Source organism: Chaetura pelagica, unplaced genomic scaffold, assembly GCF_000747805.2.
Source record: "Chaetura pelagica isolate M959 unplaced genomic scaffold, ChaPel_1.0 scaffold247, whole genome shotgun sequence".
In the NCBI taxonomy this organism is placed as follows: Eukaryota; Metazoa; Chordata; class Aves; order Apodiformes; family Apodidae; genus Chaetura; species Chaetura pelagica.
The window spans coordinates 259,542-277,029 of record NW_009953958.1 but is presented as its reverse complement, the minus strand read 5'-3'; positions in this window follow the sequence as shown (position 1 = coordinate 277,029).

Sequence of the window (17,488 nt, the reverse complement as noted above, 5' to 3'; positions counted from 1 at the left end):
CGGGAACCCCTCGGGAAGCCCCGGGAACCCCCCGCTCCTCGGCCACCCCGGGCACCCTCCTCAGGGTCTTCCCCTTCCCGCGGGAATCGCAGCGCCGCAGCCTGGGAGACCCCCCCTTCTGCTGCCGTGCGAGGCCCCGAGGCTCCGGCAGAAAGTACCCAGCCGTACACGGATGATCAAAATGTCTCCAAAATGAGCCTGTCCCAGCTTTCCAGGTGCGTGTGCTCTGCTCGCTGTGTTTGCCACGGGCACGGGCCCGCAGCCCCTTGGCCAACACACACACCAGTCCTCACCCCTTCTCAAACACCAACGTATTTTCCTCGTTATATTCTGCAGGATAAACAGTCCAGTTCCTTACACCATAAAAATGATCCTCCTAGTAAGCCCGAAGTCATTAAGAAAGCCTCAGCTCATCTGTCACTCCTTTTCACCCCAGCAAAACGTATTTAGCAGCTAGTTGTATGTTCTCTAAAACCCCAATCTGCATCATAGGAATCTATTTCATTAGTATTGAAATTGAACTGCCGCCCCATTGTGTTTGTGGTGCCAAGCACAAATTTCTTACTGGAGAACAAATCAGCATATTTTCCCAAGTGTGGTGTGCTTTGATAAGCTTAAAGGCATAAATGCTGGAAGAGAAGTTCTTGCAATCAGCAGGCTCTTTCAGATACTCATGCTTCCCAGGCTCTCATTCAGTCCCAAATCTGGACAACTTTTTTTCTTTTTGCTACTGCTCCTCAGAGTTAGCAACAAGAACAGTATTTTATGCACAATCTGAACAGTGTTCTTATACTACAAGGAAAATTTTCTGAGACAGCTCTGTATCATGACTCCTGAAAAAGACCTGTAACAACTGGCAGCCCTTGCTCAGTTTATTGTCTAAGATTATTTCTACACTTGGACTGGAGTTGTAGACTTAACTATAACAGTTTTACTGTATCTCAAGTAAAGGGCACAATGAAAATGGAGAATCACAGAGTGCATGGCAGAACAGGCACCCTAAACAATTAATGAAGGCCATCAGCTCCACTGCCTCTCCTCTGAGACTGGTGTGACTGTACATGCTGTAATTACTTCTCTGGAGAGCAGCACAGACATTCTCAAAGGCAAGGTGTAGTTAGGAGATGAGGCAAACAAATGGGCTTAAGGGATGTAGGTCAAATGAGGTAGCAAATAACTTTTGGGAGTGACCACAGGATTCTCCAGCAGTCAGCAGCAGCAGGCAGAGGCTGCCACCAGCCCAGGTCTTGGTGGCCTCAGCTTTATGGTATGTGTGCCCATAGAAGGTGAGAGTTTTGAAGAAGTACTCAAATGGGGCAGTAAAGTTATTGCTCTACAGTGTTGGGCATAGGAAGCAAAGGGGAAATGGAGATTAGACTGGAAACACAGACACAGTATGGAGGGTGTCCATATGGACCAGCTCTGGTTATCTATGTTAGATTGGAACTACCTGGGTAAAATTCTCAAGTCAGTGCAGAGAAGAATTAACTGCTTCAGGAAAACTAAATCTCTGAAGGAGGACTCAGTGAGGGCACTGGTATGGCCAAGAGAATTACTTAAGCAGCCCCAATAAGGGAAATACTATTTAATTTATATGAGACAAGAAGTATATCTGAAGTTAACTTCAAAAGCACTTTCAACAGGTCTTGTAAATTTATTTCACAGCCTCCCTTATATCTCTAGAAGTCTATACTGGCTGCTTAAAAGCTTCTAACAGCACTATTCAAACTTGAATTTCAATGGATTTATGTTCCTATGTTCCTGCACATTCCTTTCCATAAATATCACAGCTATATCCATCACATTAATTTCAAATATCCTTTTTAATCAAGAAACCCCTTCAAAGAAGGGAACTCCTAGTTCTTCCTGTGCCCTCTACCAGCTGGACAAAAAGGTGACTCAGAAAATGCTACTGACCTGAACTGAGCTGCTAATTAGGGTCTCTTCTTTATCCAGGCAACAGTGTTTCTGAAACTTAAGAAATTCTGATAACTTTGAGATCTGAACCCGTCTCTTAAATATATTTGAAGATCCTCAGCAGGTTAAAGACTTCTTGAGGAGACAGAAATGACATGAGAAGGTATTGAAAGTCTAACAACACGCTCACAATAACTTAAATTTTCTTAGAAATCCACACTAAAAAGCTCATTTTGGATAAGTTGGTAAGAATATCATTGTATGTCCTATTTCCTAAACGTCATTACACGTAATAAAGGGAAATACCTATAAAATTGCACTTAGACATAACATTATTTAGTCAATTAGATATTTGCCAACTTTCTAAAAGTAAATAGCATAGTTTTAGTCTTGCAGACTTGCTCGTCATAGATTTTCTACTGGTAGGATGCTAAAACCCTCTTCAAAATGTTGCAGCTTCATTGAGTCAGGCAGTTGTCACAACCCGCAACCTATTATATCTCCTTTTTGGAGTGTATTTAGCTTGTCAGGATCTGCTGAGAGGTCCGCACGTGGTGCTCGCCTCTCACAGAGGAGCAGTGGCTTCGGCACTGAGTTTTCAGGTGGAAATACTTGCTCACTGCTCACTAGTATTTCCAATAACAGCAGCCAATCCCCAATTAGAATTTGCGAATACTCGGTTTATTGTGGGGGAAAATTAAACGATTTGGGGCAGGAGGTTCAAAAAGGGTAATTAAAGCACATACGAGCTGTGAAATACCTTTTAAACACCAAATACCAAGAACTTATATATATATATCTTAATACACCTTATTTACACACCTTATTTAATTATCTATGAGGGGGGAGGAAGGAGGGATATGCCCAACGCTTGTCCCTTATAGGGTCGCGGTTTGTGTGCAGGAACACCTTAGGGAGAGAGTTATGCCTTCCCCTGCAACCCGGTTTTAGAACCACGGGTGGCAAGAATTAGTCTCACCACACGTGCTCAGCAGCAGACAGGTTCCTGAGGTGGGCAGCTGCAGGCAATGCAGGCAACCTGGCTGGAGCAGCACCCCCAGATCTGTGGAAAAGTGTGCCAAAAGCAGCGCACACGCTGTCTCTTTATAGGTCTCCTTTGCTCCCAATTCGCAGGTTTTGTATTTCTAGGCTTCTCAGCCAACCAGACGGGGACTTTGTCCCGCCATTGCAGCCTGCAACATTTTGCTGTTTTTCCCGCCAGGGCTCCTCTCCAGCAGCAGCTGCCCTCTCAGGACATCCGAGTTGTTGTTTTCTGATAGAGGAGGCAGCCAGGAGAGGGTTCAGTGCCACGTGGAGCAGCCATCTTCAAGCCAGTTATGACTGCTGACCTACAGGGCATTTTATGTTCGTGTGAGGAAATACCTGGTCCCTCACAGCTGTCCTTCCACATCTGTGCAATATTTAGCAAAGCCCAGATGCAGCACACTAAAGAGTCTGTCTGAGAACTGGATTAACTTTCTTTACTAGACACCAACAATTACCCAAATCTTTCCTTAATCTGATTTTTGGTTTTTAAAGGCCAGGAAGTGCATCTAGTGTTCAGGTGCCTTTACACCAACAGTTAGAAAAGTAATGCAAAACAAAACTTGTCAACAGCAGTGCCTTGAGAAAGAAGGCAAATCCCTCTTCTGACTGTGAACTTGAATGCTTTCCAGTGTCTTACAATATTTGACAAAAAACAAGCCATAGTGCTTCATCAAAGTTACACACCAAAGTTTCAGAAAATTAGTCCTTCGTACATAAAGGTTCTTCTACAATCCTAAAAAATCATAAAGTCATCCAAATTTATGATGAAAAAAAAAAAAGTGCATTTTAAGTGTCATTCAAGGCTGTTTTTTCAGGGTTGGTTTTTTGTTGTTTATTTCTTGAGAGGATTAATTCTTTTTTGCCACTTGACTGTTTGAAAAGGTGTAAATGAGAATCAATTCATAGCACTGTCACAGGTATTTCTGGAAAACTGAGCTATATACTTTGTTATTTAGAGGCTAATAGTTACAGGCTTATATTCCAGATGAGTAACAAAGGCTGCAGTGAACTGAGATGCAGTGCCAGCATTACATGTTCTGGTTGACTAAGTGCAGTAATTTATTAAGAGAAGAACTCCAAGAACAAATTCCAGATTGATAGATGAATGAGATTTTTAACAGTAATTTCACAATGGTCATCACACACTTAGCACAACAAAAAATGAAATGTTTGGTTTAGAAGCTCTATGTCTGTAATTTAAAAGAAGTTTAATGCACATGTGACAAGGAATGAGAAGGATTATTACAGGTGGGAAAGGATTACAAAAAATGTGACATGGGAGAAAGAATATAGAGTTTTAATGATGATGGAACAACATAGCTCCCCCCCCTCCCCCCATTAGCTCTCTTAGCTTTCTCTGAATAGCAAAGGCACATTTATGTAATAAGAAAGTTACTCACTTCAGTCTGCAAAGTTTAAATGAGAATGGTTCTTTCTGCTTAGTTTAGAAATTCCCTCTTCCACAACTCTATTATTTATTTCATGCCTTTTTTATAAATACTAAAAGTCTATTTTAAAGTAGTGATTTATTTATTTTTTTTAAATGGTACTCTTAAAAGAGAGTAAGACAAATAATTTCAGGAAAACATAAAAGCATTTGTCCTACTTCAACAGCTACTGGGCAAAATGGTAAGGAAATTCCTCTCTAAGACAAACTCTAAATTAATGAACGACCAAATTTCATTAATAAGATGCAGGGTTACTGAAATAAGGGAACCTTTTGCTTTAAATGAGTGCCTTTTCCAGGCTGCCGCATATAGCTAATGCTCCCGTTCTGCAATTTGCACCTTCCTTTTACATGCCAAGCAAAGACTCTTCTGCAAGCAATTAACCTCCAAGGAATCTTTACACATTGACAGGTCCCACAGGGGGAATTTAGCTGAGTCATATATCTATTGAAGTTAAAGGCAACTCCCCCACCAACTCCGTTTGGAACAGGATCAAGATCTGAATTCAGTTTAGAAATGAGAGAAGACTAATATGTTTGTGTATGCAAGCTCAAACTATCACAGGCTGCTAATTATTTTAATCTGTTTTATTTATAAACTGTGTGAAATTAATGTAGGACTTTTCCATGTGTGTGTATCAGCAACTAAATTAGTAATAATAAATTGAAAGGCATCTTCCAAAGTCAAGACCTTTGTTGTCTTGGCACTCAAAAAAATCCATTCCAGAAAATGAATCACATTGCTAAGGAAAACAATTACAGGACAGCTTGAGTTAAACTGCTGTCCTAACTTCTTAATTTGCCCAGTGAAAATCATCATTGCCCTTAGGTAGGAAGCTGGAAGCTGGTATGCTCCTTCAGAAAGGCCAGTTCCTGTTGGATTTACTTTGCTGCTGATAAAGGCAATTACTGACCAAAGTGAGAAAAGTTTGTCACAATTTGGTCTAACTCACAGCGCACAACAAACTGTTTTTCCCTCTAATCTTCTTTTCACTGTGCTTTGCAGAGGTTGTTTTGCTGAGCTTGCTCAGCTCTGTTAAACACAGAGACCTAATTTAGGGAGAACACAATAGCCCTATGGAGTGACGCCATCAATGAAAAATGACCCTTGTGTACCAGGTTACCATTATCCCATCTCCGAGTTGCTCTTACTCACCCACCTACAGCACTACAGTTGTATGCAACTTAATGATGGCTTCAGCCTTTCAGACTGCTAGAATGCTATTTACAACACTACGGAGTCTGACTGTGATGCTATTCTTTCTCCCCATCCTCAAGAGGCATTATTCAGACAGCATGACATGAAGAGATGGCTGGTTCTACAGAAGAGCAGTTTCCAATAAATAGATCATTGTGCTTAAACATAAAGAAGATTTCCTGTTACCAATTAAGAAGGTTGGATTCCACCTTTATTTTGTGTCTCACAAAGTGTAAGATATAGGAAGGAGAAGGACCATAGAGATGTAAAATAGACAGAAATGAGAAGAAAAAGAGATTAAGTAAAAAACTGATTTTTTTCTATACCATTTATTTAAAAAAAAAAAAAAAAACTTAAAAAAATGTTATAATTTGTGTTAGATGGGTGTACATAAAAGAGATATGGACTAGTTGGGAGGAGAGGGTGAGTTGTCGGAAAAGGATTTGGGATTGTCCCACTCTGCAGTCATTTGCTTTCTCTTCCTTCCCTGCTCTACCTGCCATCCCTTCCTATGTCACACCCCTCAGTGCAGCGTCTAAATGGCCCTACAGCCATTCTATATTTATTTTCCTTGCTTGAAATAATAACATGTAAAAGTGACTATTAAAAGCTCCTCTCCCCCACCCACTTAATTACCTTGCCATCTTGTCCTGTCTATTCAAAACTGCAGCATTCCAAAATAACTTGAGGATATGAAGGTGCCTTGTTATGCAACCAGGAGGCCAAAATAAGTCAATGGAAGAATAAATACATAGGGAAAGGGCCTTGAAGAGTTTGAGGGCTGAGGGCCACCTGCAGTGGGTGTTTGCACCACTCAGACCAGGGGCTGAGGAGCTGGCACACTTCATTAGTTTTTCTGTGTAAACCTTAGCAAGGGGCTTATACAATTTTGGAGAGATGGTGCTTCTCCCTGGAAGCATAAGGAGCACCCAGCCCTCACTTAAATCATTCAGCTGTGTTGAAAGGAACTGGGATACATCAACACTGTAGAGGGACACGGTCCACCAGATATTAGAAAAGATGGAAAGTGAAGGAGGTAGTGGACTACCAGGCCTTCTTCAGTGACGATGGGGCAATGGGTGCAAACTGGAGCATAGGAGGTTCCATCTAAATATCAGTAAAAACTTCTTTCCTGTGAGAGTGACAGAGCACTGGAACAGGCTGCCCAGAGAGGTTGTGGAGTCTCCCTCACTGGAGACATTCAAAACCCAGCTGGACACATTCCTGGGTGATCCTCCTCTGGCAGGGGGGTTGGACTGGATGATCTTTCGAGGTCCCTTCCAACCCCTAAGATTCTGTGATGCTGTGATTCTGTGACTTGGTTAGGAATGATGCCACATCAGTAGAAATTATGTGAAGTTATATAAGATCATCTTGCTTCCGATGCTTATTATAATAAAATAACAGGTCTCAGTAGAATAATTGGCCAGGCATGATGCAACAGAGATACCCAACTGGTAATAGTGCAGCTGTGCACCTTATTAACTTTGTGCTAGCCAGGGCAAAGAGCCCCAAATAATTACAGCTTTTCATACATTCATGAGGTCAGAATGGCAAATAATTTACTAAGCTTAAAAAAAAGGTAGTATTTGGGAGAAAGCACCAGGATTTGTCCTTGTGAATCTGTGCAGGCTTCTAGGCGGTCTTGATTCATGTGCTTCAAGAACAACACAGGGTTTTTTTCCAATTAGTATCAATACTCTTCTTTGTTTAGTCTCTTTTTACATTGACAAACTTGTTGTCTTTGTCACAGTCTGAACTAAATTAACATTCATTGGCACATTTCTTGTGCCAGAAGATTGAATACCATTTCCACCATGTTTCTCTTTCTTTTTCAGAGAAAAAAAAATAAATTAAATCCTCTCGTTAATTCTATCTCAAGTTTGCCAGTAACTTCTACTTCTTGTTTGAATCTACTCTATCATAAACCCTGTGAAATGGAAAAGTTAAAGAAACCATTTTGAACAAAGTGGATACTAGTGAAGTGCTATGACTGCATTTATGTGCTCAGCCTTTTCAATAAAATACGTGCTCTGAATTTAGCCTGCCTGAAAACTCCAAAGCAATGATAAGCCTTTAACTAATAGTCATCCCTCTCTTTCTCTGGTATTGTAGTAACTAACTAACTAACTAGCTAACTGACTAACAGCTTCTTTGTCAAGACTGTAGTCAAGAGTAAAATACAGATGATGATGTTTAAGCAAACTCTCTTTTTATTTTGGCAGGAAAATAAGTTACCTGATTTTGATGCAGAAAACACAATGCTGTTGTCTGGAAAACTTGTCTGGATATGGAATCAGACACACACAGATTTATAAATGTTTTTGCTAGCTTACTGATCCTGTTAAAAACAGCCATACATACTAAATTATATATTTTATCACCAGGATAGTAAAGGAGGTCTCTTGCAGCCTGATGTTATTTGTATCTGTAAGATATTGCAGCTGCACAAGTTAGTCACAGCTTATATGTGCTATTTGAGACCCTAAAAACTAGTGAACATCTGCTCGTTTGGGCTAGCAGAGGTTTCCACTGGCTGGCATCTGTGGCTACATTTCTGTTAGATTTCTGGGTTATTTATTTGGATTGTTTGGGTTTGTTTGGGGTTTTTTTAACTATTTTTAAGTGTCACAGCTGACAAGCTACCTGCAAAGGAAAGAAAAGATTCCTTGAGCTTTCTGGTTAATACTCCTCCATGTTATCAGTATACCTGTCTGCATGTTTTATGAAGATTTTTGTGGGAAATCAGAGAAAGATTTGAAGATTTTGAAGATTGGAACACTGGAAGAAGGTGACTGTCTTCCTATTAGAACAGTGTGGTAGAAAACCTAATGTAACTTGTCTGAGATAGAGTTGATTATGTATAACTTAGATGCCAAGTAGCATAATTGTCTGAAAGGAAGGAGGACTGGAACCAGTTCCCCAAGAGACTTTTATGGCTTATACATCCATATTCCTATAAGTGGAGGCTAAACAACTCTGGATTTTACCAGCCCTGAAAGTAATGGTCAATTACCTGAAAAGAAAATAAGAGTGTAAAGGCAAGAAAGATGTCTTTATGACTGAGGCTGGGGAAAAGGGATTCTGCGTTTTGTTTCTCTCTGACCTTGGCAGTTCAGCATACTTTCCTCAGCCTAAGTGCCACATGTGTAGAATTAAGAGATGATAGGAGCAGTACCTTATGACCTGTGGGCCTGCAAGGACAAATTCATCAGTGCTTCTCTGGCACTTTGATGTTTATGGTGATGAGAACTATAAAAAGGGTACACATGAAGAAAATAATCCATTATCTACCCATGCAGAGGACAAACCCTAAAGCCCAGTTTTTTGAAAGGAGTTCAGACTTAAGTGCCTGTTTCAAGACTCAATTGCCTATTTTGATGATAGTCCATTAATCTTCTAAACTGGATTAGCAGATCTGGCTAATAATTTATGTCTTGTAAGAGCACAGGATAGCTTAGAACTTGAAATATTACACATTTTCTTACCACTAAAGTTAATTTATGTTGGTGAGCTGTCTTTGCCTAAACATTGCAAACAGCAAGATGGACGTTTTGGTTTCTGTCAATCACACTGCCCCTTTTTTAAAAAAAAGCCTAGTTAAACTTCAGGTTAAAGAAATCTAACAAGAAAAACCTTAGCAGCCATTCCCTCAGCATGCTGAGGTACATAACTAAAATACTAAGCTGGCGGTGTGAGCTATATTTCTAGCTGCAGTATGAAAGGGAAGCAATTTGTATCAATTCTGTCCTAGGGTTGTGTTTTGCATAGGCAAAACTAAATACCTGAGTCAGATCTCTTACCACCTCTCGCTTTTCATTACATAATTCAGCAAAATTTTGTTTCTTTGCCAGGACTGGAAGGGCTGCTTTGCTCTCTCCTGTTGTCACACACTGACCCAGAGATGCTGTCGCTCCCCATAGACCACCTGCTCCTGATCACATCATGTCCTTCTATCTATCTACCTGGTCTCAACAGATTAAGGTAGAAGTGATGGCTCCAACCAATCTAAGAACATGCCACCACCCAAAGGGAGATGCTGGATATTCCTTCTGCTTTTTCTTGCCAGGCTGAGTGTTGAACCAGCTTCCCTGGCTGCACCCAAGCTGTTGCAGGGCAGGAGGTGGAAGTGAGCATCCAAGGGCAGGGAGCAGAGCGTACGAAGGCAAGTGGAAATTCCTCCTTTCACAAGCAACAGGACTTTTGAAATGGCTCCAGACTTGAAATTTGTCTCAGGAGCTGCCCAGGAGTACTGTGAACTGGAAGGGGCTGGGGAAATGTGGAAATGCTTATTCCCTCTGTGTTGTGTTTCCAAGCTGCAGGGTGCCAGGACATGTGGGTGTGAGGCAGGCGTGCAGGTGGTGGTGCTGGGTGGGTTTCTGTAGAAGAATTGCAAAAGAGACACAAAGAAGCACAAGTTCTGTGGCAGCATCCCAAACAGGAAATATATATTTAAAAGTGTTCTCTGAGAAAGCCGGAAAATGCTTTTTCCAGAAAAAGATAATTGAATTTCTCATGAAGTGGTGGCTTGTCAAGTTCAGAGATTAAAATCGATCATTGAGGGAAATAGAGATTTTAATCGGCTTTACATTCAGTCTCTGTTTCAGTTTCAATTCCAGCTTCACCACAAAAATAACAGTGTAGTCCCAGTGCAAGGACACTGGGATTGCCCTGTACCTAAAAAAAACTGGTTTCTGTAAAATATCTCACTGAAGATGCCATCTAACTCTCTTTTGATGCACTGAAAATTTTGGCAGGCCGATCTATGGTTGATCAGTTACTCAGTCTAATTGGCAGCATGAACACTGTCCAAAGGCAAATCTTTAGTATTATGCTGAAATCAGTTAGTTTAAAACCTGTTTTCACCAGTCTCGTTGTCAGCAGGGAACAGGGCCTCCCTGTCTGGTGCTTGGCAGCCAAGCCATGTGCAGCCTATGTTCAGCTGAGCCACTGGTGACACCCCCTGTCAGCATCTGGTAATTTCCCTAGCAGGGACAAGATGTACATGAAAGCTTTAAATCTGAAAGGCCTGAAGAGCCCCAGACAAAAACATTCCAGAATAATTTTTTTAACCAAGAAGTCAGAGGTGCACCTTTACAACAAGCCAATTTCAGCTGACTCTAGTATCAGCTTTATACTGCACTGTACCAGGCCAGGAGGAGATGCCTAATTTCTCAGAAATCCTGCTGTAAATTATGATAAACAGCTCCCATTCAATGTTCAGCCCTCAGTCACAGATACTGCTGCCTGAGAAACACTGAAATAACAGCCATCCTGCCCCATGCACAACATCCTATGTCTTGATTTTTCCAACACTTAAGTCAAATACATCATACTTGGAAACTGTTTGGAATAGACAATTAAATTTTTCATCATCCTGAATTCTGAAAAAAGGGGGGTGGAGGGAGTTCAGGATCTCAGGAGAAAGAAACCCTTCCTAAGGTTTGCAGTAAGACATAGCTACTTCTACTAAAACATGCAATATCCTAATGAAGCATATTCTCTTTTCTCACCAGTTGTGCTTCTTTCATTGCTTAGGGCACCAACATTACTAGAGGAAACCAACCTGTAATTTTTATCCAAATCTCATTTTACTGGAAATTCTAAGCTTTTGAGAGCTTATTATTCCAGATTTAACCTGGTATTAAATGAGAGGAGAGTGAAATCCAGGCTTTACAGTGAGTATTAAACAGATTTGCTAACACATAGAATCAAAAGGAATTAGCATACAACCAACTCCAGCCTTATTTCCCCTAAACCAGGAACTGTTTTCCCAGGGAGGATATTCAGTACTTGTGACTACATTCTACTGCAATATTCTTACATGGGATCATGTGATGCCTTCATCCTACAATCAAAGTTTTGGAAAATACTTCACTGGCATCAGCAACTCACTTCTGTTCCCATAAACTTCTACCCATTTCCCCGCTTTCTTTCAATGGATAAATAAATCTTAAGTTCTTAGGGTTGCTGGCTTAGCTAATTGTGCTTAAAGTTACACAGGAACCTCTCTAATTTAGTGAAGACTCATAAAACCCCCATTTTGTTTGGGTTTTTTGCTTATTTCCTGGAAAAACATAGCAGCCAACTTGATGGCCATTTCTCAGAACACTGGAGGTCAGCAAGTTGCTTAATCCTCAGCCTACTTACATACTGATTTCATACAGTGATTTCAGTAAGAGCATATCATCAGAGCTGTGATCTTGCAAATGTTTTATGAATTTAATTCTCTGCTGCATCCTTAAAATTACACCGATCTCAAGAGGTAATTCACACATAAATGTGTGCACAACTGATACAGTTAAATTGTGGGAGTAAGGGCAAAGGCCAATGGTGTGATTGCTTATTTTGGAAAGATACGGTTATTAACACACAGGTGTATTTGAATTCAAGTGAGATTGTTCCAACAGTCACTAGAACAAAACTGTCCCTTGGTCTTTGGTCAACCTTAAGTATAAGTCTGGGAGTAAAATTCAGGTTTAGTTTTTCATTCCTAATTACCACTGTTTGCACATGATACTAGGACCAAAATCAAAGAGCTCTTCCTTGCTTGCCTAGCATGGCAGGATGTTGAACAGGGAGGTAGGGGCTGCCTTTTTGAAAGCAATTTTCCTTGCTCTAGATGGCATTAAACCCCATTACTTAAAGTTTTCAAGTCCTGTTTTTTTTCTTGCAACCAGTAGAAGATTATGGTCTTCTAGTGCATGTAAAACATCCAGGGTAACTGTCTAGGAACAGTGTATTACAGCACTTTTTCTATGCCAAATAGATCTGAATTAACCACACAAACCAATGCCACATTCTTTCCCCAAGACAAGTTTCAGAGAAAAAAGTAATGATCAGTACTGTAGTTTGCACAGGATACACCACATTGTGGTCTCATTAAGATATATTTGGCCACTAAATACGAATCCTGGCTTCCCAAAATGTAAGCCATGGATCACCTTTGGCAAAGTCTACCTTTCAAAATGCCTGACTCCAGCCCAGTGACAAGGCGCCAATGCAGGCAGCACCAGTGGCTCATCTCTATGGCTGGTTGGGCTTCTGCCCAACGGGTCCAGAAAGCTGGGGTAATGCCAGGGGATCTGCCCCCCAAATGCCACTGCCAGTGGGATCCCCTTGGAGTCGCAGTGCACAGAGCACCCATTGCCCAGTGCTTAAGTGCAGCAGTGAGTAAAACCCAAATGGATTTGCTAGCTGAGCTGCACAGATTATCTGCAACTCTGAAAACCACACGCACTTTAACAGAGGGGCAAAGCACACTGCAGCCAGCACACAGAGGATTGAATATTAGTCTCAGTCAGGGTTTTGCACTTAACTGGAAAAACTAATAAAGCCGTAACTGTAAAATGTAATTAATTACCACCATACATATCTAAATGTTTATGTCTTCCAGTAGCCATTAACTACGAGATCAGTTGTTCTGCGTAAGATTTAATCTAAATGTGTGACAATCCAACGCACAAAATACTGCCCAGTTACCATATGAACCTTGTTCCAGAAAACCTGTTTGGTTTTTGAAAGAGCCTGTTGTTGCTGGGATTCAGGGCTCAGTCCTGTGAGGTGCTGAGCACCCCATGAGCCCTTACACAGCACTGGGAGGGAAAGGGACTCGGCACCATCCAGAAGCAGTTTGTACCTTGCAGGACTGAGTCTTAAGTTAATATATAACAAACAGCTGCACAGCGGTGTGTGAAATCAGCAAGTTAAACATATACTCAAAATAACTGTAACAAGAGAGAAGCAAGTATATTTACAGGAGCATTTCATTAAAATCTTTGTGCTGGATAGTCTTGTATGCACCACTCCTACTTATTTACCATATGAAAGCAGTTTTGGGGAGTGTTCTGGTGAAAGTAAAATTAAGCAGCCCATGAAGAAACAACCTAAAGTTGCAGCCAAAGACTTCTGGTTAAGTATTGTGTAAACTGTGAGCTGGGTATTAGCAGCTGGAGCCTACCCTGAGCAAGCTGCAACTGCCAGTGTGGACAAAATGGACGAGCCAGCTCAATACACATCCGCAAAAATGAAAATAACCACAAAACTTTGCCACCCAGCTCTAGTATTTGCAGGTGTCAGCAGCAGAACCAAATGCCCAAATCATACCTGGTCATACCTAGTCATTTGATGTAACAAATGAAAGAGGCAGAAAACAAAGGTATAATTATGTCTGAGAGCTGCAAAGCGCCACAGGAAAGTAACTGGGTGTGCAGAAGGCACTGCGGGGGGAGAGCCAAGTTATCCCTGTGGCTGAACAACACAGTGCAGAAAAACAGATATACACCTGCTGGAAAGACCTGTGCTTTCCTTGCTTTTGCTGGCTGGTGTACAGAAGGAGTAGCTACACTGTCCTGGAGATCCATATTTGTCCCAAGAACCTGGCATCACATACAGAAATGCAGAAGTGCTCTCTAATCAGAAGGACCTGTAGAGCTCCCTCCCTAAGCAGAAGAAATAAGTAACACATAAGAGGAAACCAGACAGAATGTGATTCAATCTTCTCTTTTCCTCCCCAGAAGAAATGGCAAGCTCCAACTGCATTTTTTTCTGAATTCGAGTAGCAAGATGTGGAGAATAACTGCTATCATGAATGCAAGAGAACACTAATTCAAAGAGAAACTTATTTCTGTATTACATTTCTTGGAGTTATTCTATGAATAATCACAAAGAGAATTTTCAATGGCAGTATTACATTAATTTCTTAAAAGCAGAAATGCCAACAGATTTCCTTAATAATAGATTTACATATCCAAGATAATTTTAAAAACCTAATTAAGAATGTATAATGAAGGATGAGGCTTCATGTGTGTCTCATGCAATAATTTGAAATTCAGATATTATTGGATTCCTAATTATTAGTTACATTCATTTTAGCTGAGTGCTCTGCTGGAATCTCAGTACCAAGAAAATTAACCAGATGAGAGTATAAATACAGAACTACAACTCCATGAGGTTTGCCTTACACTCAAAGCCTTCAGTGAGAAGGAGAATGCAAGCTAATTCTCACAGCTGAACTCTTCTCATGCTAGACTCAGCTTTTACCACATGAAGCCTTTAAGATATTATTAAACAGTTTTGGCCCCAGTACTGACGTCTGAGGTACACCACTGGGGACCAGTTTCCAGAATGACTTAATGCCATTGATCACAAATCTTAGAACCCAGCAGTTCAGCCAGCTTATATCCACCTGACTGTCCACTTACCTAGTCCATCATAAGTTTATCTATAATCGTTATCAGAGACAAAGTCAAAAGTCTTGCTAAAATCACCTGCTCTCCCCTTGCCCACTGGTCATTTCATTGTAGAAGGCTATCAAGTTGATCAGGCATTATTTCCCCTTCATAAACCAATGCTGATTACTCCAAATCACTTTCTTGTCCTTCATGTTTGGAAATGGCTTCCAGGAGTATTTGATTGACTTCCTTCCTGGGAACTGAGCTGAGACTGATTACCCTGCACTTCCCAGATCCTCTCTGTTACCCTTCTTGAAAACAGAAGTGACATGTACTTTTTCCAGTCCTCAGAAACCTCCCATAGTCACCATAACCATTCAAAGAGCATCATGACTAGCTTTACAATGACATCAGCCAGCTCCCTCAGCCCTCAGAGATGCATCCCATCAAGTTCCATGGACTTGTGCATTCAGCTTTATTTAAAAACTGATCCTTACTGAGGATGTCTTCCTTTCTCCATGTGTTGCCACTCAGAGCCTGAGATTGCTAAAAGCTGGTACTGCCAGTAGAAACCAAGGTGAAGAAAACACTGTGCATCTCAGCCTTCTCCGTGTCCTTTGTCTCCAGGTGTCCCTGACACATTCAACAGTAGGCCCATATTTTCTCTAGTCTAGCAGACTTTTACTGCTAATACAATTGTTGAAGCCTTCTTTTTTGTCCTTTATGTCCCTCACCAGGCTGAACTGTCATGGGCTTTGCCTTTCCTAACCCCATCTCTGCTTGCTTTGATAGTGTCTCTTCATTCCTCCCAGGCCACCTGCCCCTGCCTCTACCTCTTGGTGGTGGTTGACCTTGTCTGACTGCCAGATGCCCACCCTGCCACTGTCTCACTACCTCTCCTTAACAGGCGCAGGGGAGAAAATAAGGTGGAAAAGCTTGCAGGTCAAGATAAAGACAGGGAGCTCACTTGTCAATTACTGTCATGGGCAAAACAGGCTCCATTTCAGGAAAATGCATTAAATTTATCCCAATTAAAATAGGTTTGGATGTTGAGAAGCAAACACAAATTAAAACCACACCTTTCCCCCTCCCTGTCTCTTCTCTTTTTCCAGGCTCAGCTTCATTCCTTCATTTCCTTCATTCCCCACTCTTCTACCTTACCCTGACCCAATGACACAGGTGAAGGAGGGACTGTGGTCAGTTCAGGTCGGTCCATTGCAGTTTGTCTCTGCTGTTCCTGCCTCTTCACACTTTTCTATTACTCCATCATGGGCCCTCCCCATGCACTGCAGTCTTTCAAGAACCATTCCAGCATAGGTCCTCTCATGGACTTCAGTTCTTCAGGATTAGCCTGCTCTGGCATGGTTCCTCCATGGGCCACAGTTCCTGTTAGAACCTGCTGTTGTGTGGGCTCTCATAGGGCCACAGTTCCTTCAGGAAATATCTACTTGCTCCTGCACCACAGTTTCTTCATGGTCTACAGGGTAATGTCTCCTCTGGCACCTGAAGCACTGCCTCCCCCTCCTTCTTCTCTGACCTTGGTGCCCATGAGGCTGTTTCTCACACTTTTTTCCTCACTCCTCACTGCCTGTGCAATGTTTTGCCCCTGTCTTAAGGATGTTTTCCCAGGGCCACCACCCCCTTCCTTGATGGCTCAGCTGTGTGCTGCAGTGGGTTCACTGCGAAGCTGGCTGGACCTGTCTGTGTCTGACATGGGGCAGCCCCAGTCCCTCCTCGCAGAGGCCACGCTGCAGCCCCTCACTGCCAAAACCCTGCCATGTCAACACACTCCTGTGTGCTTCCATTTGATGTTTGAGTTCTGTCAGGAGCTCACTGTCCATCCATGCAGGCCTCCTGCCACCTTTGCTTAATTTCCTGCTTGTTGGACTGGACCATTCTTGAGCTTGGAGGAAGAAGTGATTCTTTAAAGTGGACCAGCTCTCTTCAGTCCGGGATAGTCTCCCATGGGATTCTTCTGAGTATATTCCTGAGGAGGCCAAAGTCTGCTCTCTTGAAGTCCAGAGCTGTCAATCTGCAATTTTCCTGGTTTCTCCTCTCAGGTTCATCACGGTTAGTCATTGCAGCCAGAGCTTCTCCAAGCCTTCATGTTCTGATTCTCAACAGATTATTTTTGTTTGAAAGTATAAGGAAGTCCAGCAGAGTGCCTTTCTTCACTGGCCTCTCAGTCACCAGTGTTGGGATGTAACACTCAATGCACTCCAGAAACCTCTAACACGCTGCTAGGACTAATATATTCATACTGGTGACCTGAGTTTGGGCATGTTAGTAAAACAATGTACATTTCTCATGCTATGTATGTTCTGTAAATAAAAGAAATGGCTTTCAAGGATGTTCATTCACTACTTTTCATTAGCTTAAAATTCAAATGAAAATATAGGAAAATGGAGTAACAGTTCACCTGCCATCAGTTCATGCCAAATCTTTTACTCTAGTCAGAACACAGAAAAACAACAAAGGAAAAAAATGAAAAGAAAAAAAAAAAGAGAGAGGGGAAAAAAAATGTAGGCACATCTACGTTCTGCTGTGTCGGTTACATTAAGGCATCTCAATCTTAACAACTCCACACAACACAAAGCAGGCCCTATACGAAGACCAGTCCTCCCTGGAAGTATTTGGGTTATCAATCACAAAGTAATCCATGCACAGCATCATTCATAAGGTCAATTCATCACTAGGTCATGTAAG